The following is a 27356-nucleotide window of genomic DNA, read 5'->3' on the forward strand; positions in this document are numbered from 1 at the left end:
ATCATTGGAATTCTAAAAATGCTACAAAATTAACAGTTTTATTTCAAATACATTGATCCCAAGACTATGTGATACTAACTCTTCTTCTTCTCAAGAATTACAAAATAAAGATGCTGATATGGAACTCATTGCAACAATACCTTGGGATATGAACTTGTATCTATGAAACACTGATGTAATGCTATGAGCTCATAATATAAATGGATGCTAAACCATCTGTGTTTTGTGACACACTGTATCATCAAAAAAATTTTGTGTATAATTCTAAAGTAAAAAATAAAACAAATTTTCAACTAACAGGTGTGTTGCTTCAAACATACAACTCAGCAATTCTAAATCCCGACTTGAAACAATGCCTGAAAAGCTGAAGGTCAGGTGAAGATATTACATTTAACACTCTTGAAAATGTCAAAGAAGTACCTCTAAAACGTAGGGGAAAAATGGTAAATTAAATATAAGATGTTGCGGATCAGGATAAAAGAGTCAATATAAAATACTTTTTTAAAAATTTTTTTATGTTTATTTATGGCTGTGTTGGGTCTTAGTTTCTGTGTGAGGGCTTTCTCTAGTTGTGGCAAGTGGGGGCCACTCTTCATTGCGGTGTGCGGGCCTCTCACTATCGCGGCCTCTCTTGTTGCGGAGCACAGGCTCCAGATGCGCAGGCTCAGCAGTTGTGGCTCACGGGCACAGCTGCTCCGCGGCATGTGGGATCTTCCCAGACCAGGGCTCGATCCCGTGTCCCCTGCATTGGCAGGCAGACTCTCAACCACTGCGCCACCAGGGAAGCCCTAAAATACTTTTTTACTGGAAGAAAAGAAGCAAAAGAGGGAAGAAGGAAGGGCAAGGAAAGGAAGGCAGAGTTTGCTGAAGAGGGGCCATTCCTGAGTTAGTTTAACCACTTGAGCTCGGTCTCTTGGGCTGTGCGATCAAGAAAATGACGGTCAGTATTTACCTGCGTGTACTCGGGATTTCCATGTTCTGCAGTGTGCCTCTGCTGTGGAAAGCGTGAGACCGTGATGAGGACTCTCAGGGCGGTCAGAGTTCAGCAAGAGGCTGAGGGTCGGTGTGGGCTGGAGAAGCAGGAATTACTCTATGGACTGAGCTGGACTTCAGCTAAATCTTGTTGGATGCAGTGGATTTTGATAGAGACAGATGTGAGCACTGGGGAGAAAGTGTGAAGAGAGACACATGCACAAAAACAAAACAAATAGGTAGAAAAAATAAGTTAGACTTCCCTATCCCTAGGAAAAAGTTTTAAAGGGTACCCTGATTGAAACGGAAACATTTAGAATAGTCATAGGAAATGAATGGCATGAAGCGGCTGTGGGTTTTAAACTCCAGGCTGCAGGGTGAGAAGGCAGTAAGAAGCTGGAGAAAACCTCAAGCAAGGGCGACATGAAGGAAGTGATGTTTTAGGAAGGGAAAGGATTGATGGCATAAGGCAAGGTGGGTTGCAAGGAGGTAAGCTCGAGTTCTTATCATGATGCCATTTCTGCAATAAGGATGTAAAATGTAATAAATTAAAGATCTGCATTCTGATGATGGTAATTTTATTTTATTTTTATTTTATTGAAGTATAGTTGATTTACAATGTTGTGTTAATTTCTCCTGTACAGCAAAGTGATTCAGTTATACATATATATATTCTTTTTCCTATTCTTTTCCATTATGGTTTATCACAGGATATTGAATATAGTTCCCTGTGCTAAACAGTAGGACCTTGTTGTTTATCCATCCTATACAACTAGTCTGCATCTGCTAATCTCAAACTCCCAATCCTTACCTCCCCACACTCCCTCCCACTTGGCAACCGCAAGTCTGTTCTCTATAATCTGTGAGTCTGTTTCTATTTTGTAGATATGTTCATTTGTGTCGTATTTTAAATTCCACAGATAAGTATGGTATTTGTCTTTTTCTTTCTGACTTACTTCACTTAGTATGATCATCTCTAGGCCCATCCATGTTGCTGCAAATTGTATTATTTCGTTCTTTTTTATGGCTGAGTAATATTCCACTGTATGTATATGTGTGTGTGTATATACACATATATACAGCACATTATCTTTATCCATTCATCTGTCAATGGACATTTAGGTTGTTTCCATGTCTTGGCTATTGTAAATACTGCTGCTATGAACATCGGGGTGTATATATCTTTTGGAATTATAGTTTTGTCTGGATATATGCCCAGGAGTGGGATTGCTGGATCATATGGCAATTTTAATAGAGATATAGGAGTAATTCCAAGAGGCAGTTTGAAGGTAACGGAAACAGACATTTATCAAGGGTTACGTGCTCTATACTTAACTTAATTCTCACAACAACCCTTCCAAATAAGTAGTATTATAATAGGTTGAGTTCCAGTAACTTATTAAATAACTTACTCAAGGTCAGACAGTGAAACCAGGTTTGAGAACCAGCAGATTGGATGGGTGGTGGACCTAGGATGAATCAAAGCATTTTCATTTGTTTGTTTTATAAAGCTGTATTTCTACTTTATTTTATTTTTTTCTCCTAAGTCTGGGAGCCTAACATTCATTTGTATTTGATTGTATATCAAAGACAAGGGCTGAGTTGGTAATGCCCAAAGCAGAGAGTGATGGCCAGATTGGTTTTAGTTTTGCTTCTTCATCCTTAAAACTAGCATTTGGTTTTAGGTGAGTGAAAGATGAGTTCCTAATAATAAACAATGGTCTAATAAAGACTTATAATGAGGGATTACCAGCTGGTTAAGGCAAGCAGCCTTCAATAGGTTTGCCCTCAGTGAGTTCCTTTGGGTAGCTGTGACCGAGGAGTCACAAAGCAGAGGTCCCTGGCAAAGGGAGGCTAGCCTGCGTGTCTTCCACCCCATATCCTGGTGCTCAGTGGGACCAGGTCACCCACTTGGGCAGCTTTGAAGCAGCATAAAATAAGCTTGCAACACCAGGGTTAGAGAATAAGATGGGCTGAGAGCTGAGGACACAGCACAAGTTTTAGATTCAGATTTTAAAACCTGGAAAACTCTCTTTTTTCTTTTTTATAAAGAAAAACAGAAGTTCACAGTCTCGTTTCATTACCCACCGGTGCTTTCGAGCCATGAACTTTCCCCCACTTCAGAAACTTCTCTGGAAAATTCATTTCATGCTTGTCTACTCCAGTAAAACCCTTGACTGAATTTGTTACAAAACAGGAGACTTGGCCGAGGGAATGTAAGAAATCACCCGACACGGCAAAGCCAGTTGGCATCCTTGAGAGCTGTGTGTGCTTCCAACTTTTGGTTTACCTGTCTTCTTGGACTGTGACCTTCTCCAGCAGAGGGGGCGTTCTGATTGTTCCTGTGCCCAGTGGCTGCGAGGGGGCGGTCACAGCACACGCATCACGTGCCTTGACACTCTGAAGAGTGCCTCTTAGGATGAGGGGGGCTGTGGATGTCCTGACTTCAGGGCTCTGCACTCACCAGAGTGTGAGAGGAAGTCTTAGGAGACTTCTTGGTAACTATCAAGTGTCTCTGAAAGCCTCAACTTGGATTTTTGCTCTTACAAGGTAGTGCCTGCGTCATTCCCTTACTGCTGCTAATGCTGCTCTGAAACGAATGTGATGAAACACCCCTGTCTCCTCTAGAGCAGACTTTTACCCAAGAATCCTTATACGGATCCTTCGCCAGTCACTTTGCCCTTCTCCAGCACGGTTGTTTCTGAACGTAACTTCTTTTCTTAAGTTCTCACCCTATTCTTACCCCCTTTACTCTCAGAGGGTGAGCTAAGTTCTTTTCTTAAGAAAAGGGAGTATTTTCAATAAGAATTCATTTGGTACCTGCTATGAGGCAGGAATTATGCTAAGTTTTTGGAACATAAAGACAAATAAGTTGTGATCTCTACCCTGGAGGGGCTTATAGCTGGGTAGAGGGAGATTAAACAGACAGGAAAACAAGTAAGGGCAGTCAAACCATGTAGGTGAATTAATGCATAGATGTATAGGGCAAAGGGAGAGTAGGGGAAGAGTCATTAATTCCACTTAGAAAGCAGGACAAGCATCACAAAGACCATCTGGGATGAACTTCCTAAATTCCCTTCCCTCTGCTTCCCAAGTCATCTATAGCTACAGATACTCTTACCATCTTTCTTCCTATCTTAGAAGAGGTGTCTACTCTTTTCTAAGGCTGTTCCTTCAAATGGCTCTTAAAAATATAGTTCATCTTCCAATATAAAAGTGAGGTAAAAGAACTGCAAAAATATGTAAAACAGCAACATAGAAAAATTAAGAAAGAGAAAATATCTCCCATAACCCAGCCAGTTCCTTAACATTGCTGCCATCATTCATTTGTGTATTTTAATCTCCTTTCTTGTCCTATGCACATTTTTTTAATAAATTTTATTTTATTTTTATTTTTGGCTGCATTGGGTCTTCGTTGCTATGTGCGGGCTTTCTCTAGTTATGGTGGGAGGGGGCTACTCTTCGTTGCTATGCGCAGGCTTCTCATTGCGGTGGCTTCGCTTTGTTGTGGAGCACAGGCCCGAGGCTCTCAGGCTTCAGTAGTTATGGCACTCGGGCTCCATAATTGTGGCTTGTGGGCTCTAGAGCACAGGCGCAGTAGCTGTGGTGCACTGGCTTAGTTGCTCCACGGCATGTGGGATCCTTCTGGACCAGGGCACAAACCCATGTCCCCTGCATTGGCAGGCGGATTCTTAACCACTGCACCACCAGGTAAGTCCCTGCACATTTAAATAGGTATAATCATCCCCCTGTAGCCATCTCCATTCCTCTACCCCGTCCTCTGGGACCCGACTCCTTCCAATTCTACACCTTGACTGTCTTTCCCATTGGAAAGTCCCATTCACTTCCCTACTCACTTAAATCTCACCCATCCTGCAACACTGGAAGCCAAATCACTTCCTTAGCTGAGCTAGAGCTAGACTGTTCTTGCAGATTCTTCAATGACCCGTTAAGGAGATCAAGTCACTTTTCTTGTTGATCCCTTCCTTCTTTCTGCAACTTTTCTCCCTTGACTACCTTAGTTGTCCATTTTTGAAGTTATTTTGGTTTTTTTCCCCTTCTTCTCTGATAACTCTTTCCTTCTCCATCTCCATATTAGTTCCTCTCCCTCTGCCTACCCTTTAAAGACTGGCGGTTCCAGGGTCTCACCACTGTCAGTTTCTCATCCCTCACTCCAGACTCTCCTGGGACCCCCTGCTATGACGTCACATAGTCACTGAGTACTTCCAGACCTGTGTCCCCACCCTAGACTTCTTGCCTGAAACTCAGCCCCACTGGTACCTTACTACTGGGCATCCTTACCCTGGCATCTCCAACTCAACAGTTACCAACTGGATTCCTCTTCTTATTTCTTAGCTTGGTCAAAAGTATTACCTCCTACTTCATCCACTGTGTCAGGAAAATGGACACCATCTTCATTTCTTCCTTCTTACTTAGGCACGTAAACTCTTCCTGCAAGTGTGTCTCAAATCCATTGCTCATTCTCGCTGCCACTTTTTAAAATCAGACCCTGACTATTTCTTATCTGGTCTATTGGATAGCCTCACTAATGAAGACTCTGTTTTCCATTTCTTTTTACTACACTTTTTCTTCCATGCTATTTCACAAATTACATTTCTAGAATACAGATTCCTTTTTTAAAAATCATTCCTTAAAAAAGAATTAATTAAGTAATTTTAAAAAGCATTCCTTAAAATAAAAATTGTTGATGATTGTCCACTGCCTGCACCAAAATTCAAATTTCTTACATAACACTCAAGAGAGTGTGTCCTTGGCCCCCAGTCTACTTTTCCCACCCTCCCTTCTTTCCTACTCAGTCCGCATACATCCTCTGATGTAGCCCCATGTGATTACTGCATGCTGCCCTGCTTCCCCAAACATGCCGTGAATTCTTACACCTCCCAGGACCTACTGTGGTTTCCCCTCTACCTAGAAAAGCCTCATGCATTTGTCGAAGTCATATTCATGCTTCTAAGCCCAGCTTAAATGCCATCTTCTCTGTGAAGTCTTCCCAGACCTTGTTTTCTCCTGCCCCCTGGAAAATCAGTGGCTTTCCCCTCTGTGTTCTCATACCAGAGTGGTTCCCAAACCACTAGAATCAACTTTTAAAAGATCCTGATGCCTGAGCCTTACCTCATATGTTACACCAGAATATTTCAGGGTAAGCTCTGTGCATTTGTAATTTTTGAAATCAGATCTGAGGTGCTCAGAATTTGGTAAGTTCAGATATTTATTCATGATTCAATGCACAGATTACGAATAGTCATCAAAGAGAACAAGACTCACTTTATTCTGGGATAGCCTGGTTCTGGAACAAGAAATTACCTTCCTGATTAGTTAGATTGTCTCCAGGGTCTCTGTCCTTGTCCCAGAAACTGAGGTTCTTTGAAAGACCAAAGAAGACAATGGGCGAAGTGATCTGCTGTGGTATTCGCATCTTGAGAAAATTACAAAGGTACTTTGGAATAGAGTTCGGACATCCCATCCTGCTGTTCTTTGGTTGTAACATTTTAAATCTCCTCTCTCCCAGGCAAGTGTATGTGTCAGAATCTCTCCAGTTCTACCAACGTACCTACAGACAAGACTAAATGAATTGAAATGAAGTGTTCTCTGCACCACTAAACTGGGGTCTGAAGGTAAGTCTGCTGAATACATTAAAAAAAAAAGATAGTGTAACATTTGTAAGTGAAATATTCTCAATACTCACAATGAATTTTTTTATGGTTCAGATGGGAAGTAGTGTAATAACTTACAGTTTGTCTCGGAAAATCAAAAAGGTTCTCATTTGAGAACCACTGCAGTAAGTTTGCTATTACTGGGATGGACAGGAAATCAGCAAGTTAATAGAAATGTTTTCTTGGAAGTTTAAATTTATTAAATAACATTTAACTATGATTTGCAGGAAATTTTAAATTCTAAAATTCTTTCCTGTGTCACCGAGCCCAGCCATTGTCCTGATCCTCAGGGATGTTAAACGATAAAGTATTTGTATGTTTCGTGAGTTGGGTAGTGCCAGAGCTCTCCACTCCTCCCCTGCACACCTGCCCTTTGCAAGGATGTGCACACACCACACACGCGTGTACAGGGACGGATGTCCACGCCCACAACAGCTGGCCTTTCTACAGCCTGGGTCTAGAAGAAACCTGACTTTTAAGGTTGCTGTTTTTTTTCTTTTAAATCATGATCTTACTGTTGAATCCAAAACTCAAACAAACATGATATCAGGGAAAGTCACAGCAGGGTAGTTTACGGAGATTAGATTTCTTTAAATTACCAAAACAGTGAGAGCAGGAGGTCCTTAAAATCAACATTTTATAACCTGAATCATGCTCATGTTTTTGCTCCTTTGCTTAGAAAAACAGTATCGCAGAGTTGACCTAAAACTGGCTAGCAGGGCGTGGCACAGTTGGAGAGAAGTGTGCAAACACTAAGTAGCATCCGAGGAAGGCTCCTCCTGCCCTTTGGATCTGTGCCAGGCTGAGGTTCTGAGACTCTGGAGAAGAATCCTTTTCTTCACTCAGAGAAAAACATTTATATAAGAACAGTGTATGAAATAATATATATATTTTTTTTACTAAGAAGTCCACACTTCTTTCCTGCAGGTTTTTTTTTTTCGTTTTCTAACCAGCAGTATTTGTTTGTTTGTTTGTTTGTTTGTTTGTTTGTTTATTTATTTATTTATGGCTGTGTTGGGTCTTCGTTTCTGTGCGAGGGCTTTCTCTAGTTGTGGCAAGCGGGGCCACTCTTCATCGCGGTGCGCGGGCCTCTCACTATCGCGGCCTCTCTTGTTGCGGAGCACAGGCTCCAGACGCGCAGGCTCAGTAGTTGTGGCTCACGGGCCTAGTCGCGCCGTGGCATGTGGGATCTTCCCAGACCAGGGCTCGAACCCGTGTCCCCTGCATTGGCAGACAGATTCTCAACCACTGCGCCACCAAGGAAGCCCCTGAAATAATATTTTTATTTTAAGTTTCACTGTTCTGAACCCTAAAAATGAGCATAGGTGAATAGACCTGCCACCAATCCCCTACTGCCAAAACCGTCTCTTTACTATTCGAAGTTCAGTTGAATACAGTGGGTCTCAAAATGCAGTCCCCAGACCTGTAGCATCACTCCAGAACTTGTTAGAGAAACAGATTCTCAGACCCCACCCCAGACTTGCTGAATCAGAAACTGGTGTGTAGGACCCAGAAATGGGTGCTTTAACCGGCCTTCTAGGTGATTCTGATGCAGGCTCAAGTTGAGGACTACTGGATTCATACAATTCACTCTGTGAAAAACCAACTGGTGTTGAATATAAGCCAACCGTATGCCATTGCTTACTGATAACATAGAGAAACCAATAGGGTCTCTAGAGCACTTGAGCCTTATTCCTAACATTTTTCTCATGTCAAAGAAAAGGGAGTAATGCAGGGATGAAGAAAAAACATGTTTTTCAACCAAGTCCCATTGATGTAAAAAGTGAAAAAATTAATTTAGTGTCACATAAAGGTACAAAAAATAAACCCACTTAGATTATCTTTTTGTTCCTTCCAATAAGAAATAGAACATGTTCAATTTGCCTTTTTTTCCAGTTAACTATGAGGAACAAAAGTCAAAGCCAGGAAAAATAACAGTTTTTTATTGTGGTTAATTAAAGGAGAGATACCAGATTCTACAGAAGAGCTTATTTTCTTGAAAGGCAAAGGCTTTCCCTATATTTCCTTACGCACTTAGCACACTCCTTAGTCTGAAATAGGTATCTAATAAATATTCATTAAAATTGACGGAAAAGGCAAATAGGGGAAAAGGCAAAGAAGCAAAAAGAGAAAAATAGAAAAACACCACAGGGAGAAATATAAACCTGAGAGACAGAGAAAACGATAGAAACATCTACAAGAGAAGGAAGACACCAGGCAGAAAATAGAAGAAAATGACAGAGGTAAAAAGAAAAGAGATGATACCCTGAGAAACAGAGAACTAACCTGATTTATCAATTATACGAATAAAGCTCATGAACTTCAAAAGCAGTGATCTAGCTACTCAGGCGTGCAACCATTTCCCTTTTAAAAATTATTTCTGAAACTCTTTGTCCCAAAATGCTGGCCAAGTTTCAAGGACCAAGAAGCAGACTCTCAGGGACACAGGGTTCTACCTAAAGAAGGAACACCTTTTGTCAAGAAGAGATACTTGGATCTGAGATGAGTTGCTTTGAGACAGTGAGCACCCCGTCACAAGGTATTCAAGCCAAGGAAGACAGGTGACAGATGCTACTAGGAGTGTAACAGATGCTTTATCAAAAGAAGAGGGGGAAGGGGGAGGTTGGATCTTTTAAAATCTTCAACTTTACTGAGAATGTTTCTCAGAGTTTCACCTCATAGCTGCTGTTTCACAGATATGTAAGCATGGGAAACATGGCTCAATGGACCAAAGCCTGTGAATTCTCACCTTGAACCAAAATTCACCTTAACCTCTGAGCCAGTCACTACCCTATCTCATGCTTGGTTTCATCTCTGCAATGAGAATATGCCCTAATAGCAGACAGTGCAGATAACTAAGAAAAGTGGTCCTGAGAACTTAAAAAATGCAAATGCTCAGTGATTATTACCCTTTAAAATGTGTGAATAGTGCTTTATAGCAATAACTGAATAGTTCAAGAACAGTTGTAAGCAGAGTTGGCCTAAGGGAAAAACATGATCTGACTTAAGTGTTGGCAGGAGACATTCTACTCACTCCCAAGGAGGGACCTACTTGTTCGAGAAAAGACATCAGAAATCATGAACTACCACAGCACACAAAAACAGAGCTGGTGGCCACATCTTAAAAGTCAGAAATGATGATCCAACTCTGGAAAATGGTAGTTTTTCCAGTTAGTTCTTCCATTCAGGAAAGCACCAGCCCCTCCATACAGCTTAACGGGATACTGGCCTTTCAACTTTTCATCTCAGGTAATAAACAGGAGAGAGCAATGAGGAAAGACAACCCACACTTCCATTGTCATTAGACATTATACATTCACATCATTATACAGCTGTTCAAACCCATAGAATATACAACACCAAAGGTGAACCCTAATGCAAACCTTGGTCTTTGGGTGATAATGATGTGTCAGTGTAGGTTCATCAGCAGTAACAAATGTAGCTCTCTGGTGGAGGAGGCTGATAGTGGGGGAGTCTGAGCACGTGTGGGTTATAGGGGATACCTCCATATCTTCCTTCCTCTCAGTTTTGCTGTGAACCTTAAACTGCTCTAAAATAATAGAGATAGTGAGAAACTACATGAGACATATATTTGTTTCATATACATGTGTAAAGATGCAAGTATGTCCACATGGGGACATACACTATCTTTCAGTCTCTATGAAGAAACTCCTTCTCTGCTGTCTGGAAAGTCTTCTTTTGAGAGGGGCAGGCCTGGATGTGTGTGCATCTCATTGGTCCCCTTAGTGCCTCACTGCATGTCTTCAAAGCAAAGCGTCTTGGGGCAATTTGAAGAAATCTTTCCTTGTGCAGCACTATCCTACCAAGTATGATCATTCTTGAATCAACTGAGCTAAGTGGACAAATAATATCTTAGCTTCCATGTGAGTATTGTTTTATCAATAAAATAGTGGATTTTATAGCATTTTCTACTAACCAAATTGTTACACCATTAAAAAAAATCAAATCAAGGGAAGAGGCAAGAATTTGATTATAAGGCTGTCAAGACATGATTACACAATGATGGCCTTGGGTCAAGGCTGGGAGGCAGTTCTTTCTGTGCTGGCAGTGAAGGCTGATTTATGATGAGTGCTCAAAGTCGTGGTATTCTGGAACAAAGGGAAGGAGGATACAGGTACAGCCCATTAGCTGTGCCCCTGATCCTGGCATTTGGAGTTCCTTCCCCACTTGAAGAAAATACGGGGTTGATTTTTATCAGGACCTACCGTTAGGTATCCAACATAGCATGTCTCTTGTATTTCTGAACAGACTCTGGCAGAATGCAAAAGAGAGACGAGGCCATCTAATTAAGTACCTTGTACATAGAAAAATAAAGTGGTAATTAATGTGTTTATGCAGTGTAGGTTGTTATGAAAACACATATCACTTTTTTGAGATCACATTCTTCTCTTGCCTCATAAAAGTTAAGAGAACTAGCATTTATTGAGTACCTACCAGGAGCTAAGTATTTTATAGACATTATTTCCTTAAATGTTGACAACTAAGCCAAGTAGATATTATATTGCTCCCATTTCCGGGTGAGGAAACTAAAGTCAAGAGGATAAAACACTTGGTCAATGTTACCAGACAGTTGATGGGAGAGCTAGGATTCAAAGTTGTGTTCAGTTACAAAACCAGAGTATTTTCTATCACATGTTGTTGCACCATTTTCTAGAATTATCATTTTGGAGTTCTAAGGGGCCTTCTTTCATTGCTGGTTGTCAAAAAAGTAACAATTACAGACATACACCCACACACACCTATTCATATATGTGAAAAAATGAGATACAGTGTAATGTGGTGGTAAAGTGCATGAATTCTGGAGCAAAACTACTGGGGTTTAAATACCTGACTAGCTGTGTACCTCTGGGCCAGGTGCCTTGCCACTCTCTGACTCATTTCCTATTTGTACAGCAGGGATACTGATAGTGTAATAGTTAAGAATGGTGTTTGGAACATTTTAAGCACTTTGCAAGTATTAGCCAATACTGTTGTATCAACAAGGGTAGAACTCTTGAGTAATATTTCTCATTCAGTGCATCTTGCTGGAACAATGAAATTTAGTGCTAAGGAGCTGGAGATTAAAACTGAGATAGATTTATAGACCAATTAGTTTCATTTCTGCTCCATGCCCATAGATTTCCTAACACCCCCTCAGCCATATCAGTGAGGATCATGGGCCAAAAGGGCTTCCTGAAATAGAGTGATTTTACACTCTCTACAAAACACCATTTCTTGAGGATCAGACAGTAAGTTAGTCATGAAATGGAATTTGAGCCTTTTACCATTGTAATTAAAAATGCTGATTTCATAGGCCAATGTTTATAGCAGCATTATTCACAACAGCCGAAAGATGGAAGCAATCCAGGTGTTCATTGGCAGATCAATGGATAATCAAGATGTGGTATATGCATAAATGGAATACTATTCAGCCTTTACAAGGAAGGAAATTCTAACACATACTATAACATAGATGAACCTTGAGGACATTATGCTAAGTTAAATAAGCCAATCACAAAAGGACAAATACTGTATGATTCCACTTATGTAAGATACCTAGAGTAGTCACCTTCAGAGACAGAAAATAGAATGGTGGTTTCCAGGGGCTGGGGGAGAGAGGAAATGGGGAGTTATTATTTAATGGGTACAGAGTTTCAGGTTTGCAAATGAAGAGAGTTCTGGAGATTGCTTGCACAACAATATGAGTGTACTTAAAACTACTGAAATGTATACTTAAAAATGATTAAGACGGTAAATTTTATGTTCCATGTATTTTACCACATTTAAAAATTTTTTTAAAATACTGATTTCAATCAGACCAACTGTAGCTACCACAGTGGCCACCAGTTAGGGGAAGGGTGTTCCGTTGTTACTGATCTATAAGATCTGATGAAATTGTTAATTCTTTTTCCCGTCAGCAGCCAATCTCAGTGATAGGCCGCAGCTGCTGTCTGTGCTCTCCAGTCCAAACAAGAGTCCAGGTCACCCACTCTTGGCCTTTGATTCTTTCCTAGGGGAGCTACAAATATGACTCTTAAGTTAAAAGGAAAATGCACGCGTGTATCCCTGGGTGGTCACCCTGTTGAACCCCTTTACATAAGGGAGAATAAGGGGCAGCGTTAAAATCTTCCATATAGGTCAGCTGTGTTATATCACACGGCTGTCGGATGTAATGTTTGTGTTTCTGATGCCATCAGTGGAGCTCTAGGCAACATCCCATGGTCTCTGTGTTTGAACTCTGTGTCTTTGCACATTATATGAACATCAAGTCTGCACTTGGAACTTGGGCTATTCCCCCCAAGCAGGGAATGCTTGAGTCCCTTCATTAATTAGGACCACTTAGATTTCTCTGATCAGTGGTTTCAATGTGAGTATTTTAGATTAGATTTGCTGCCTATCGATTCTTTTAAAATGTGTTTGAATTTCACAAGTGTGTGTGAATCTTGGATCTTTTATTATTCCCAGTTGGAAAGGAGGAGGGGGGAGGACAAACATTTCATGTTTCAGCACAAGTTAGAGCCACTTTCAAGTCCAGCATATTAATTAACTAACAGATGATTATCCTTCATAATAGTAGTATAGTGTAAATAAGATTCTACTTATTTTACTCATAATTATAATAAATTCTTTATGCTTCCTTCTCTGACTGCTTCCACACTTCCACATGTGTGTGTAAGGCTGTGTGAGACAAAGTGTGTGTGTGTGGTATATCTATTATGTGGCATCCTGAAATTTGAAACAAGGTCAACTCATACTACTGAAAGAGCAGAGACTTTGTTTCTGAGACCTACGACACTCCTACAAGCTTATGTCAAAAAGCCAGCTGTCAAATAGCTTACAGAAAATAAGCTTTACAGAAAATTAAAAGCAACGTGACAGTGTTTTACCCTGAATGTCTCTTGATTCAAACTCTCTTGAAAAGTAGAGGCCAAGTGCCACCTGTTACTGGAAGGAGGCCATATGACCTCCGACCAGACTGCTGCCAGGGAGCTTTGGCCACATCGGTGATTTCCATCAGCATCCACCGTCTTTGGCCCATGAAGAGACTGGGGCAGAACTTGGTTAAGGAGCGGAAGTTGCTTTCAAAAGACTGAGATGAAAGAACTGCTGGGATCAAATGATTATAACAATGACTGATTCTCTTCTGCACAGTCCTAAGAACTGACCCGTCCTTGACCTTCCAGAATATCAACCTGTCAGGACCGTGGAGAGAAGCCACAGCAAATGGTGAGACCACTGGGTGTGATCAGTGGGTCTTGGTGGTAAAAACAAAGTGACTCTTCCTCTCTTTCAGCCCACAGACTCTCAGGTACAGTGGGACACTGTCAGGACTGAGCCTGTGCCCTGAGAGCACATGGATGGCCTGACTCAGAAACCAAAAGTGGCCTTGGCAGGAGCTATCTTAGCAGGGACCACAGACTTCTAAAAGAAGGGGAAGCAAGAGCTTTAAACCAAGTTTCCCTTTGCGTTCCGCCAAGGACAGGTGTTTGCTTTGCTCAAAGAGAGATTTCACAGAGTGATTTCATGCATAGCACAGAGCAGTAGGAGGATATTTCGGCTGTCATAGCTGGGACTGACTGACGTCATCAGGGCATTATCACTCCAGTGGCTTTCTACGCATATGATATTAAACATGTACGTGTGTGTGTGTGTGTGTGTGTGTGTGTGTGTGTGTACACAATGCCTGAATCAGGTAACACCACCACCCGCCATTTCCCCAGCATTCTTGGGTATATTTGCAATATTAGGGCAGCTCTCTTATCCTCTGGTTATTAACTATTAACACAGGTACTTTATTCACAACATCTCCTTTGATTTTCATTACCATGCTATGAGATAGGCATTATGTCTCCACTATCTAGATGGGAAAACTGATGCTTAAAGAGGTTGAAGAACATGCTGAGGTGGCATAGCCAGGAAGTGGCAGAGGTGGGATCTGAGCTGAGGAAGTCCAGAGCTTTGCTCTCAATCCTGCTCCCACAAGATAAGTAGCACACGTTGTATCAGCTGCACAAAGTCACTAAAGAACCCCGGGTGAACATCTGCAAAGCCCATTCACTAATCTTCCTCTCCTTTGCAGAGCTGACCCACAAGCGTGAAGTGTGGCATTGCCTCCCCTGCCACCTCGGCCAGTGTCCCTCTGCTTATGCTGATTTCATTCCTTTCCAGTATTAACATTGGACCTACCTTCTTTCCATGACCCCGATGGCCAACCCTCCCAACAGCATGTCCTGAATAATAGACTCAGGTGAAAAGTCCTCACCCATCTTTCCTAGCAGAATTGCTGTCCCTCTGTGGACTTCTCAAGAGGCACCGTCTGTGCAGGCAGAGCTAACCACCCAGTCTCCTCTTTAACCAGAGTTCCCAAATATCACATCCTCTTGACAGCTACATACAAAGGAGGCAAAGTCAGTTGTTTAGCTGGTGATCATCAGCTTACTCTTTCTGCTGTCTCCTGGATTTCTTTATCCTTTCTCTTCTAGCTCTTCAATTGTCTGCATTGTTTAAGAAGCTGCACTGTGTTGCTGTGTTCAAGATGATAGATGATAGATCGATAGACAGTTAGGATCTAAATAGATAGAACAGGGTATGGATAAGTATTGTATGTGTATGTATATTATTGATTTGGGTTCCCCCAGAAGCAGACCCTGAGATAAGGATCCACATGCAGGTAGGAAACACTAGTAGGAGAATAAAGATGTGAGAAACAGGGAAGAGAAGAAAACTAAAGGAGAATAATCAAACAACTTCCCATTGAAGGCAAATGGAACTTAATTCCTCTGGGGGATTCTGGGGGACTGTAAAACTTCTACTCAAAGTGGATTATCACTATTATCTCAAGCTCCACCCCAAATCTACTGAATCAGAATGTGAATTTTTAACAGTATCCCCGAGTGATAAAGTTTATAGAGTACTGGAGCAGAAAATGTCTCAAAGTTAAACTCACGAAGGGGTAAGAAAGTTGTGACATTTATCCCTCAGCTTCCCCATTTGATACTGGTTTTGGGCCATTCCTGAGGGTATTAATTCTCTGGCACTTCTGGCTTAACCTTTGTATTGTTGGAACAATCAGGCTCCAGTGGCCAGAAAGAAAGTCCTCAGACATAAAATTAAAGGTATTAGCAGTAAGCAGCTCTTGGCACATACAGCTATAATAAGTTCAGCTATGATTCAGCTACATATAAATATGATATTAAAATTGAGATTGAATTGCAATAATAATAACTACACGACTGTAATACTGATTCAATGTTAACGGTACATTAGGTAGATTGAAATAATAGGATTTCATCTGGACTTTTATTCTAAATAAAGTAGTTAGTTAATTTAACTAGCAGAGAAATACCATTATCACAATTATCTTTAGAAGCACTAAAATAAATATATATATAGTTTTTTCTCAGTAGTTATTTCAGGCTCTCTCAAGTAGGCCATGAGGGAGGTCAGGAAACGGGCTCCATATTTCATTTACTTCTTATAATTCCTAGTATTAACCCTCAGGAGGGGTTGGGAGGCAGGCAACCAGTGTTCTTCAGTGCAGTGTCAAACAGTGCACCATACATATTCTGGAGTTCGTTCAAGAGCTGAAATTATAGTGGGGGAAAAAAAAAAAGAGACTCCTATTATAATGTTAAACACGGTAAAGACGTTTGGATGACATCCAGAAAAATCCATCACTGCTCCCAGACACAACAAAGTAACTACAATAAAGCGATTTCGAGGAAAATGTTAGTTCTGTTAGCCATCACTTGCATTTTAAGGGGGTATTAGGGTATTTCATATCACAGAAGGAAAAATTCAAGAACAACTCAAGATGCATCAAAAGTTTCTAAATCAGCTTGGAAAAACATTAGAATAGTAACCTCCTAGAAACATCAACCTTAAACAAAAATCCTAAGTAAGATTTTAATGTTTAAATAATAGGGTTATAGAACGGTGGGAATCCAAAATTTTTGTTCCTCACAGGATGTATTAGTTATGAGCTCCAATTACAAGTTCAACATGAACTTCATTAAATAAAATTTACAATAAAAATGCATGAGCTATATATCGTGTTCCACATGTTTTGCTCAATACAACACCAAATGAACTTTAAAATACTGTAAAATTACACTTACTATTTATTAACCAAGTACAAAATAGATAAACCTTTCCGTTAGAAAATAAAAACTTAACGCGTGGAGTATAGTCTTAACATTCTTAAGTAATGAAATCCTACGGCATATATTCTTATGCCTCCGTCTCCCCCCTCTGCCTCCCTTCTCTCTGCCCTTTAGCGTCCAGCAGCAAAGTCAATTTTGTATCTATTAAATAAGCCTCACCTGAATCCACTGAGCACGGTGTTTTCTGTGCACTTCCTGACACTGCGAATGAGCTGCCTTCTTCAGAATAAAGTCTAGTGAAATCCTGCTTTTGCTGACGTCTTCTCTCTCTCTTTGTGAGTAGCTGCTGCTCTGGCCAAGACACTGAGGAAGACATCCCTGGCTTTAAATCATGTATTTATTTATAGTACGGTTGACAGCCTCATTGGCGTTAGAAAGAGACGTCCTGCCAGATTTGGCAGTTCAACTCCTCACTCTGATCCAAATTTCAGCTTGAAAAACCCCACGGTGTGGAATGTCAGTTTGGATTGAGGAGGGGGGCATTTTCTTCAAAGAAATAAAATGATTTCCCCTTTCCCCGAAGTCTGTGTAGGAAGTAACTTGTAGAGGGATCAAGGTGCGTCTGCTGGGGGTAGGCCGGGCCCACTCACCAGCAAAGGACTCACTTCTGAGATTAGAGTTCAGAGGAGTGCAAACTGTGCTGGGTCTTTGGGATGAGAACATATCTGTGAACATCAAAGGTCCAAAGCCAAATGGGTTGGTATCAAAAACTAACTGGGTTCTGGACCAGCGCTGTCTAATAGAGGCAGAGCCACGAAGGCGATTCTAAGTGGTCTGTAGCCCCATTAAAAAAGTAGAAAGAAACAAAGTTCATTTAAATAGTATATTTTTAACCCAATATGTACAAAATGCTATCATTCTTAAGGCTGGTGAGATATGTAAGTGTGAAGACTTACGAAGTCTTAGAAGACTCGTGCTAAGTCTTCAAAATCAAGTGTGAATGTTACCCTCACAGCACATTTCAAGGGTCCCAAAGCCACCTGTGACTAGTTGCCACCGTGCTGGTCAGCCCAAGTCCAGACAATATGAACCAGATTACTTCTAAAATACTTGCAGGATCTTTAAGAACCAGATGAAAAGCACTAGCTGAAATCATGAAGCCAAACTTTATTCTTATTAGCGTGAGGTCTGACCTCTTTCATTTATACTTAGAACTCCAGCTACCTAAGAGACTTTTCGCTAAAGATTATTTTGCCACCCAAAATATTTTGTCATTATTTTGTCATCAATCTCACATACTCTCATTCACCCGAAACACATGTTTTGAGCAGCACCCCTCCGCCACACATATAACCCTGCAGTATCCTATCCTCCAACCCTTGGGAATCGCTTTAAGTTAAGAAAGTACTTTAATTCTGAATTGCTTTGTAGTACAAAAAAGCAGCGTCAGTGTGTTTTGTTTAAATATGTGTTCTGCCTAAGGTACAGAAAAACCCTTATGTCAAAGCTTCACCTAGGTTTTTACGTGGCCAGAGGAAGGACATCAAGAAGCAAATAGTTCTGTTATTTGAAAAAGTTATATATGCTAGGGCTCATTTTTAATGTGCTGTGGGCCTCTGGTCAAGTTGTGGAATTAGGAAGGAGACAGAGGCCAGCCTGTCACTTCAGCTCATCATGATGTGTATTGCCATCCCCTTGGGGAGCAGTCTGAGCACAGTTTCCGTAATGAGAAAAATGTTTCTTATCCTCAATATGGATCTTGATTGTGATGTTTCTGAAACTTAATGTCTCTTCTGAGACAAGAGTTACTTCTGAGATGACTCAGAAATAATAAGGCATATTTGCACATTATACTACCAGGGAAATCTCAAAGAGCACCGAACTTGGAGAGCCAACTTTTATCCTGGACTGTCTTCAGGAAGCCCCCTACCTCCCAGTGAGAGTCTGGCTTAACTTGAGAAATGTTTTGCTGCAAGTGGTTGTCCTAGGAATTGCACTGGTTGAGGTATAGAAATGAGTAGGAAGGGAATTCTAGGACGTAACTGCTACCAGCGAGTAGGGGACAGGTTTCTCCAAGGGGAGATGAAGATTCACGTTCTATTGGTTTGAAGAAGGAAGCCCTCCTTGCAGAGAGGTAAAACCCGAGGATCAGGAGCCAGGGCTGGGTACTCTGTGTATCTGTGAAGGGTTTAACTTTCTGAGTGATTCTTGTGTTGGACTATTGGAATAGTTTGGTGAAGGACACACTATTAATTTCTCCTCCTATATTCTTTTACAGCTTTTTGATAAAAGTTTTCTGTGATAGAATAAAAGCAGAACTAGCCACATAATTGCAGGGCAAGTGCAAAATGAAAATGCAGGAACCCTTGTTCAAAAATTATTAAGAAGTTCAACAGAATGTGGTGTACACTTACAATGGAATATTAGTCTTAAAAATGAAGGAAATTCTGAGACATGGTCACGAGCAAGCAGCAGGATACTAAAGACAAAAGAATTTTTAAAACAATCAGAATAAAAAGTAAACTACTTACAAAGGAACAATAATTAGACTAACAAACAGCAAAATTCTCATTAGCATTACTAGAGGCCAGAAGACAATAGAGTATTGGGAGAACATAGTTGTCAATCTGGAAGGTTCTGTCTAGCTAAATTATTATTCAAGAGTAAAAGTGAAATAAAGACAATTTCAAACAGGGGCTTCCCTGGTGGCACAGTGGTTGAGAATCCGCCTGCCAATGCAGGGGACAAGGGTTCAATACCTGGTCCGGGAAGATCCCACATGCTGCAGAGCAACTAAACCCGTGCGCCACAACTACTGAACCTGCGCTCTAGAGCCCGCGTGCCGCAACTACTGAAGCCCACGTGCCTAGAGCCCGTGTTCCACAACGAGAGAAGCCACTGCAGTGAAAAGCCCGCACACTGCAACGAAGAGTAGCCCCCGCTCGCCGCAACTAGAGAAAGCCTGCGCACAGCAACGAAGATCCAACACAGCCAAAAATATGTAAATGAAATAAATAAATTTATTTTTTTTTAAAAGACAATTTCAAACAAATTGAGCCTGAGAGAATTTATAACTCACGGTCTTTCCATCACTGAAAAAAACTACAAGAGGATGTACATCAGCAGGAAGAAAACTAAACCCAGTAGGAAGGACTGGCACACAAGAAGTATTTTGCAGTTTCTCATTCTATCCCTGTGTCTCTTATAACTTTTCATATTTTCTATTTCTTTTTTTTCTCTGTGTTGCATTCTGAATAATTTATTCAAATTTTTCTAGTTTACTATTTCTCTATTTATCAAGTTGCTAATAATCTTCTGTGATTGTTAGGATTAAGTTCCGGTGAAGGAATAGAAAAACCCAATATAGCCATGGCTTTAAAAAAAAAAAAGGAGAAATTCATTTTTCAGTCAAGATGGAGTAACAGGGCCTGGATTTCTCCTCCTATTTGAGAAAAAAAAAAAAAAAAAGAACAAATACAAGAAGCAACATTTTTTAAGACACTGGACATCAAGTAACAGAGGATAGTGATCCTAATGAGAAACAAGTAAGTCCTATAATTGCTCAAGCTTGCTGCCCTTCATTTGCAGGCTGTGTCACTAGGAGAGGGAACACAAGTGGAGCCTGCTGATCTCCTTGAGTTGAGGAGATGGAGCTGAGAGTCTCAGAAGAGCAAGACAGATAGAGTTCACCGGACAGAATCTTGAGAAGAGGAGAGCTGCGCGGAGAGAAAAACCCGGAGATCTGCAGCAGGGTCTCCCATCAGGAATCAGTTGAGTAATCATCAGTGTATGTGTATGAGGAAACTATCTGAAGCTAGGGAAAGAACCACCCAAAATGATTAGAGGAAACAGTACCTGAGCTCACACAGGAATAGCGCCCATTCATTTGTTGGTGGACACTTAGGTTGTTTTCATGTCTTGTCTATTGTAAACAATGCTACAGTGAACATGGGGGTGCATATATCTTCTCAAATCAGTGTTTTCATTTTCTGTGGATAAATACCCAGAAGTGGAATTGCTGGATCATATGGTAGTTCTATTTTTAATTTTTTGAGGAAACCCCATACTGTTTTCCTTAGTGGCTGCACCAGTTTACGTTCCCTCCAACAGTGCACAAGAGTTCCCTTTTCTCTACGTCCTCGCCAGCCCTGTTATCTGTTGTCTTTTTGATAATAGCCATTCTGACAGGTGTGAGGTAATATCTCACGGTGGTTCTGATTTGCATTTACATAATGATTAGTGATGTTGATCACCTTTTCATGTACCTTTTGGCCATCTGTATATCTTCTTTGGAAAAATGTCTATTCGGATTCTCTGCCCATATTTTAATTGGATTGTTTTTTGTTCGTTTGGGGCTTCTTTGCTATTGAGTTGTATGAGTTCTTCATATATTTTGGATATTAGCCCCTTATTAGATATATGAATTGCAAATATTTTCTCTCATTTAGCAGGTTGCCTTTTCATTTTGTTGATGGTTTCCTTTTCTCTGCAGAAGCTTTTTAGTTTGATGTAGACCCATTTGTTTATTGCTACTTTTATTTCCTTTGCTTTTCATGTCAAACCTAAAATATCATCATCAAGACTAATGTCAAGGAGCTTAGCTTATCGCTTGTGTTTTCTTCTAGGAATTCTGGTTTCAGGTCTTACATTCATGTCTTTAATCCATTGTGAGTTCACTTTGTGTATGGTATAAGATAGGGGTCCACTTTCATTCTTTTGCATGTGGCCGGCCAGTTTTCCCAGTACCATTTATTGAAGACCCAGCTACTTCTTTTTTATTTTTTTAATATATTTATTTTTGGCTGCGTTGGGTCTTCGTTGCTGAGCGCAGGCTTTCTCTAGTTACGGCGAGCGGGGGCTACTCTTCGTTGCAGTGCGCGGGCTTCTCACTGCCGTGGCTTCTCTTGTTGCGGAGCACGGGCTCTAGGTGCGCGGGCTTCAGTGGTTGCGGTGCACAGGCTTAGTTGCTCCGCAGCATGTGGGATCTTCCCGGACCAGGGCTCGAACCCGTGTCCCTTGCAGTGGCAGGTGGATTCTTAACCACTGCACCACCAGGGAAGCCCAAGACCCAGCTACTTCTTTAAAAGACTTGAAGTAGCTACTAATTACCTAGGAAAATAGCCAAAGATTTATTACCTGACATACATATTTTATACCCTTGTGTACTTCCCCAGTTTTCCTTCAATTAGAAGGAGATTATTAAGTGACTTACACTCTACAGTACTACATAATGGGGAAAGAAACCACAGATCTTATATATGGTTTCCACTGTCTAGACTTGCTTATTTTAGATCCATCTAATGCATGAACGATAATGGGACATTTTCCAAGACTAGGAAGAGCAACATATAAGTGGAGCTGACGTCACAGTCCTTCTTGTGTTAGGAAATTTCCCGTCATTGTTCCAAGAAAGCAAACACTTGGGAACCACACTGCAGGAAATGAATGGTTTCACATCAATGGTCGTTTGCCACGTAGTCTGCAGTGTCATAAAATGTCTTATAATGATGGCATCTCCTACTCGATCTTCCTTTCCTGAGGAAAGTTTGATTCTTTCTAGAGAATAAATTGCTGACTGCGGATTTACATTTTCTCTTGGAGAGAAGTTTTTCTCCACGTTCATGAAAATTTATACTGACAATAAATGATGCTGAACGTTAGGCTTTATGTGGATATTTCCAATGCACTTACTGCTTTTGATAGGAATTAGGAAAGTCTTATATGTGTGATGAATATGCTATATGTTGAGGAGGGGGAGTTTCTGAGTCCGTGAGGCTTCAGTATGCTTCTTTGGGATAGTGAAGAGGACTTTCCATTTACATTTTAAAAAAATTTTTATTGGAGTATAGTTGATTTACAATGTTGTGTTTGTTTCAGGTGTACAGCAAAGTGAATCAGTTATACATACACATATATCCACTCTTTTTTTAGAGTCTTTTCCCATATAGGCCATTGCAGAGTACTGAGTAGAGGACCTACTGTATAACACAGGGAACTCTACTCATTTACATTTTTAAAATAATAGTAAAGGAGACGAGCACCATGCACTTTCATCCAAACAGGCAAGATAGACATCCTATTTTTTCCAGAGTCTGGGTTTTGGAAAATTACGGGCTGCCTGCATTTGAATTCTGTTCTCATTTTTATGCTTCCTGTAGTGGCCTTTCTATATACAGACAACGTTTCTTTTCGCTTCCCATTAACTATTGTTCAAACTCCCTTGTATGTTTCCCCAGAATCTTCATGATCTGGCCCTTGCTTACCTCTCCAGCTTCATTTTTTATCCTCCAGAAACACACACATATACACATGCTAACTTCCCTCCAAAACCTCTATCCCATCCTCCGTGACGGGACACCACACTCACACACTGCAAAGCAGCCATGTGAAAATTATCTCAGTTCCATATATGGCTACGTTCCCACCAGCCTCTGGGCCTTTGCCCATGCTGTTTTATTTGCTTAAAATACTACTTTACACATAGTCTTTGTTTCGGACTTTGCATGTTTGAACGCTCCCAGATTCATATGTTTAAACCCTAACCCCCAAATGGATGATATTAGGAGACAAGGCCTCTGGAAGGTGATTAGGTTATGAGGGTAGAACTTCCATCTGGAGTTAGTGTCCTCATAAGATGTGGAAGAGAGTAGATCTCCCTCTCTCTCTGCTGTGTGAGGATCCAAAGAGAAGGTCTGTAAACCGGGAAGAAGACCCTCATCAGAGCCTGATCACACTGGTGCCCTGACCTTAGACTTCCAGCCCCCAGTACTGTGAGAAATAAATGTTTATTGTTTAAGCCACCCAGCCTATGATAATTTGTTTTAGCAGCCTGAACTAAGACAGTCTTTAGCTAACTTCCACTGAGCCTCCATTTCAGCTTAGTAGGCACTTCCTTTGAAAAATTATTGGTTAACGCTACCAGCCAAGATTAGGTCCCCTTATAGGTTCTCCTGTCCTCCCTACCATAGCGCTTATTTCACTGTATTTTTGGCATATTTTATTTTCTAAAGATGGCCACAACTGTATCTCCTGTCCCACACAGTCTTACCTTGTTCTCCTTCATCAAGAGGTTGGGGACAGAGGTTGGAGGAGTCCGATTCTCCTTCCCTGGGATCTAGGCTGGCCTTAGTAACCAGTAGAAGACAGTGGAAGTGATGGCCCATGATTTCTAAGGCTGGTTCAGAGAAGGCCCTGAAGCTTTAGTCTGATTTTGTTGAGACACTTGCTCTGGGGGAGGCTAGTTGCCATGTGAGAAGTCTCCCTTAAGACGGTCTCCCTTAAGATAGTCATGGTGGAGATGACTCCTGTAGGTGTTCCAGACAATAGCTCCCAGATGACAGCTCAGCAAGGACTGCCAGCCAAGTGAGTGAAGACATCTTCAGATAATTCTAGCCCCCAGCCCTTGAGTCACCCTCAACCATGAGTCTTCTCAGCTGAGGCCCAGACATCATGGAATCCTGTACCCTATTCAAATTCCTAAGCTGCAGGGCCATGAGCATAATAAAGTGGTTGGTTTAAGCTGCTAGATTTGGGGATGATTTGTTACAGAGCACTAGTAACTGAAACATTATTGTATAAATGAATGTTCGCTTATCTAGGCTGTAAGATCCCACACCAGATTCTACAAGCATTGGCGGCGGGGGGGGGATCTATATCTGATTTGTTTGCTATTATAACCTTAGCTTTTAGCTCAATGCCTGGCACATAATAGGTATTTGGTAAATAATCTTAACTAAATAAATAGATGACTGGATTGGTGCCTCCTTTCTCTGGCTTTGTGTTTATCCCCCTCTTTCTCACACCTTAAGTTTGGTCACCTAGTTACAGACAGCTGGTTTGCCCAAGACATTGTTTTTCTTGTCTGTCAAATTCTATGTCATGGATTCCGACTGTGTTCCGTTTGACTCTTCCTTGTCCCAGTGTTTGGGATAACGAAGCAGCCAAGTGAAAGGCCTTGTACCTTGTGGGTCACTAACAAGTCAATAAACAGCAATTCCTGTCTCGCTTCCCCAGCCTCTCTCTGGCTTTCTTTTCTATCACCTGAATGCCTCATCACAGCCAGAAGAGAGCCTTTATGTTCCCCGTCTGTCTTCAGAGCAAACGAGGCTGGACACAGGAAGAAAGGGCTCTCAGGTCCCTGGCTGGATGGATTGGCTCCGTGCGCTTATCCCTGGCTCCATTCCAGTTCAGTGGAATCTTGCTCTGGACTATTCGCCCCCGTCCTTTGCAGGCTATAGGGCTGGCCCAGCGAAGAGCAGCAGCTGCTGTGCAAACATGAAAGAGAGGCAGCACTCAAGCCTTTAACAGCCCATATTCCACTCAGGCCACGTGCACGCTGGCATTTGATAACGTTTTGATGAAAAAGCTTCTGAGTAGCCCTGCTTTCACCAAAAGGCGACGGGAGTGAAGGGAAGGGTGACTGGAGGCCAGCAGCCCTCTGAATCCCGTCAACTTGAGAGTAGTCTTCGTGAGGTGCAGAACCATCCATTAGAAAGATACCGCCTCTCTCTTTCCACACACCCTCTAGGACATGGGGATTGGAGAGGCTGCAGAGTTAGCAATCATATCAAAACAGCACGTCATCCGCCCTGGCTCAAGGAGCCTAAGCTGTGAAGGAGGTGGGTGGGGAATTCAGGCACTGGGCTGTATGAGATAACACCCTTGCCTTAGAAAGTCTGTCACCTTCTCCCTCCACCCAAAACCCTTTCCCTGCTCTTGCACATGAGTGCATACACACACACACACACACACACACACACACACACACACACTCACACAAGGCCAGGAGGAGGCCCAGCATCCTGAATCACACCTGGTTCTATGCACGATGGTTGCAGCCTTCTGTGCTGAGTATTTGCTCCAGTTACACAGACAGAATAAAAATAATAAGAAGAAAAATAGGAAGGATAAGAAGAGCAGGCGGAGAGGAAGAAGGGCTATCTTTTATTTGGTATTTGCTGTATGCCATGAATTGTAGTAAGAACTTTTTTTGGTATAATCTCATTTAATCTGAAATAACAACTTACAATATAGGAATAGTTTCTAATTTGTAGATGAGGAAACTATGCTGCTCTCAAAGAGTTTAAGTAATTTACCCAAGATCACACAGTAAATGTTGGAGCCAGAATTTTTAGCCACATTGGGCTGCCTCTAAATGCCATGTTCTTTCCATCCAACTAGGCTATAGGTGGTTCTATTATCACCTAAATGTCTCCAAATAGCCTACAGGGATGAGTGTTCAAACAGGATCATTACGTGGGGATCACTTTGACTCTGCACAGAATTGGACACCCCAGCATAACATCTGTTTGAATTCCGCTGCCTCTCACGTGACTACCTGGACACCTAAGCACTGCCAGGAATTCCTAACTGACCTGGAGTTCAGTGTCCTGGCCATGCCTTGAGGATCAAGAATTCAAGCTATGGGGTTCCAACACAGTGCACTGCACCATAGAGAAGACGGTTGAGAAATCCACTTGATGGCCTTAAGCCATACATTGATTTATGCCCAAGAATGCATTTCTGTTTCTGGCGAAAGGAAAGCAACCCTCTAAGATTTATTCTGGTTGACCACATTAGCTGTTCTGATCACAGCAGCCACTGTGAATTGAGTTGGTTTTGTTAATTCCCCACTATACAGTGCATTTACAAGCTCTGTCTGCTAAGGCAACACAGAATCCGTAATTTCTTCAAAGTTTACAGTCAGTGATAAGAAAATGAAAGACTAGAATCAAGTGCTTAGGCTCTGAATCAAGTTACTCAAAGATTACAAGGAATTCCCCAGAATTTAAGGGAAGGAGAGAGAAAAGCCTATTCCAACAGGTAGCTACAGATTTGATTCTCATCAAGGGTTTACTCCTTTAGTTTGATTCACTTTGACCTTTGAAGCCTTACTGTGAGCTAGACGTTAAGCTACAGAGCAGAAATAAATGGTCCCACATCCTGCGTTTAACTAGCTCACTATACCTAGTGATTACAGAAAAGAAGTTACATATTTTGACAGATTGCTTTGTCATTTACTGCTCTTTGGTGGGTCAGAATAGAATTGCTCATAACATATGCATGCTGATTTTTGGTTCTCAAAGTCAGAATATATGGTCCAATATGTAATTATAACGGATGATAACTTACATATAAGTTACGGTGCCAGTAAGTGGTATCTACATCCTTCAGTTTTAATATACTTCACGTGACCACTTTCTCCTACATTGGAGGAAAAAGAAAGAGCTTCTCTCTACCAATCCTACTTTTTAGAATATGATTAAGAAGTTGAATTTTACCCTCAGACCTACTTGGCTGAGCGGCATTTATCCTCAGGATGGAAAACTCCGGACTTCCCAGTGGTGATGGTTTACATTAACTCCAGAAGAAAAAAGGGAAAAGTTAGAGCAAGTGAGAAAGAAATAAACAAAAGAAAACAAAACTTTAGCTCCAGAAGAAAAGACAGAGGAAGTTCAGGAATTTAGAAAGAGGAAAGAAGGCAAAAGAAAAGATAGACCAAACACTGTTAGGAAAAACATTTTTTTAACTCCGAATAGCAGGCCAATTTACTATAATCCTTCATTTCTTTGCTTACATACCCAAAATAGGATTCAACTTAGCTTCA

At 41.3% G+C, this 27356-nt stretch overlaps 1 long non-coding RNA gene and 1 pseudogene across 3 annotated transcripts in view; one reads left to right on the forward strand and one right to left on the reverse strand.

Annotated features, from left to right (window-relative positions):
• The window catches only part of LOC137773274 (52 kDa repressor of the inhibitor of the protein kinase-like), a 33819-nt pseudogene extending 27410 nt beyond the window's left edge, over positions 1 to 6409 (reverse strand).
• The window catches only part of LOC137773658 (uncharacterized), a 180440-nt gene that overhangs the window by 48605 nt on the left and 104479 nt on the right, over positions 1 to 27356 (forward strand). For all 3 annotated transcript variants that reach the window (XR_011075713.1, XR_011075712.1, XR_011075714.1), the window contains exon 2: positions 6503 to 6608. This is a non-coding gene — a long non-coding RNA (uncharacterized lncRNA). The remainder of the gene's footprint in view (positions 1 to 6502; positions 6609 to 27356) is intronic.

The sequence above is a fragment of the Eschrichtius robustus genome, chromosome 12, assembly GCF_028021215.1.
Source record: "Eschrichtius robustus isolate mEscRob2 chromosome 12, mEscRob2.pri, whole genome shotgun sequence".
Taxonomy (NCBI): Eukaryota; Metazoa; Chordata; class Mammalia; order Artiodactyla; family Eschrichtiidae; genus Eschrichtius; species Eschrichtius robustus.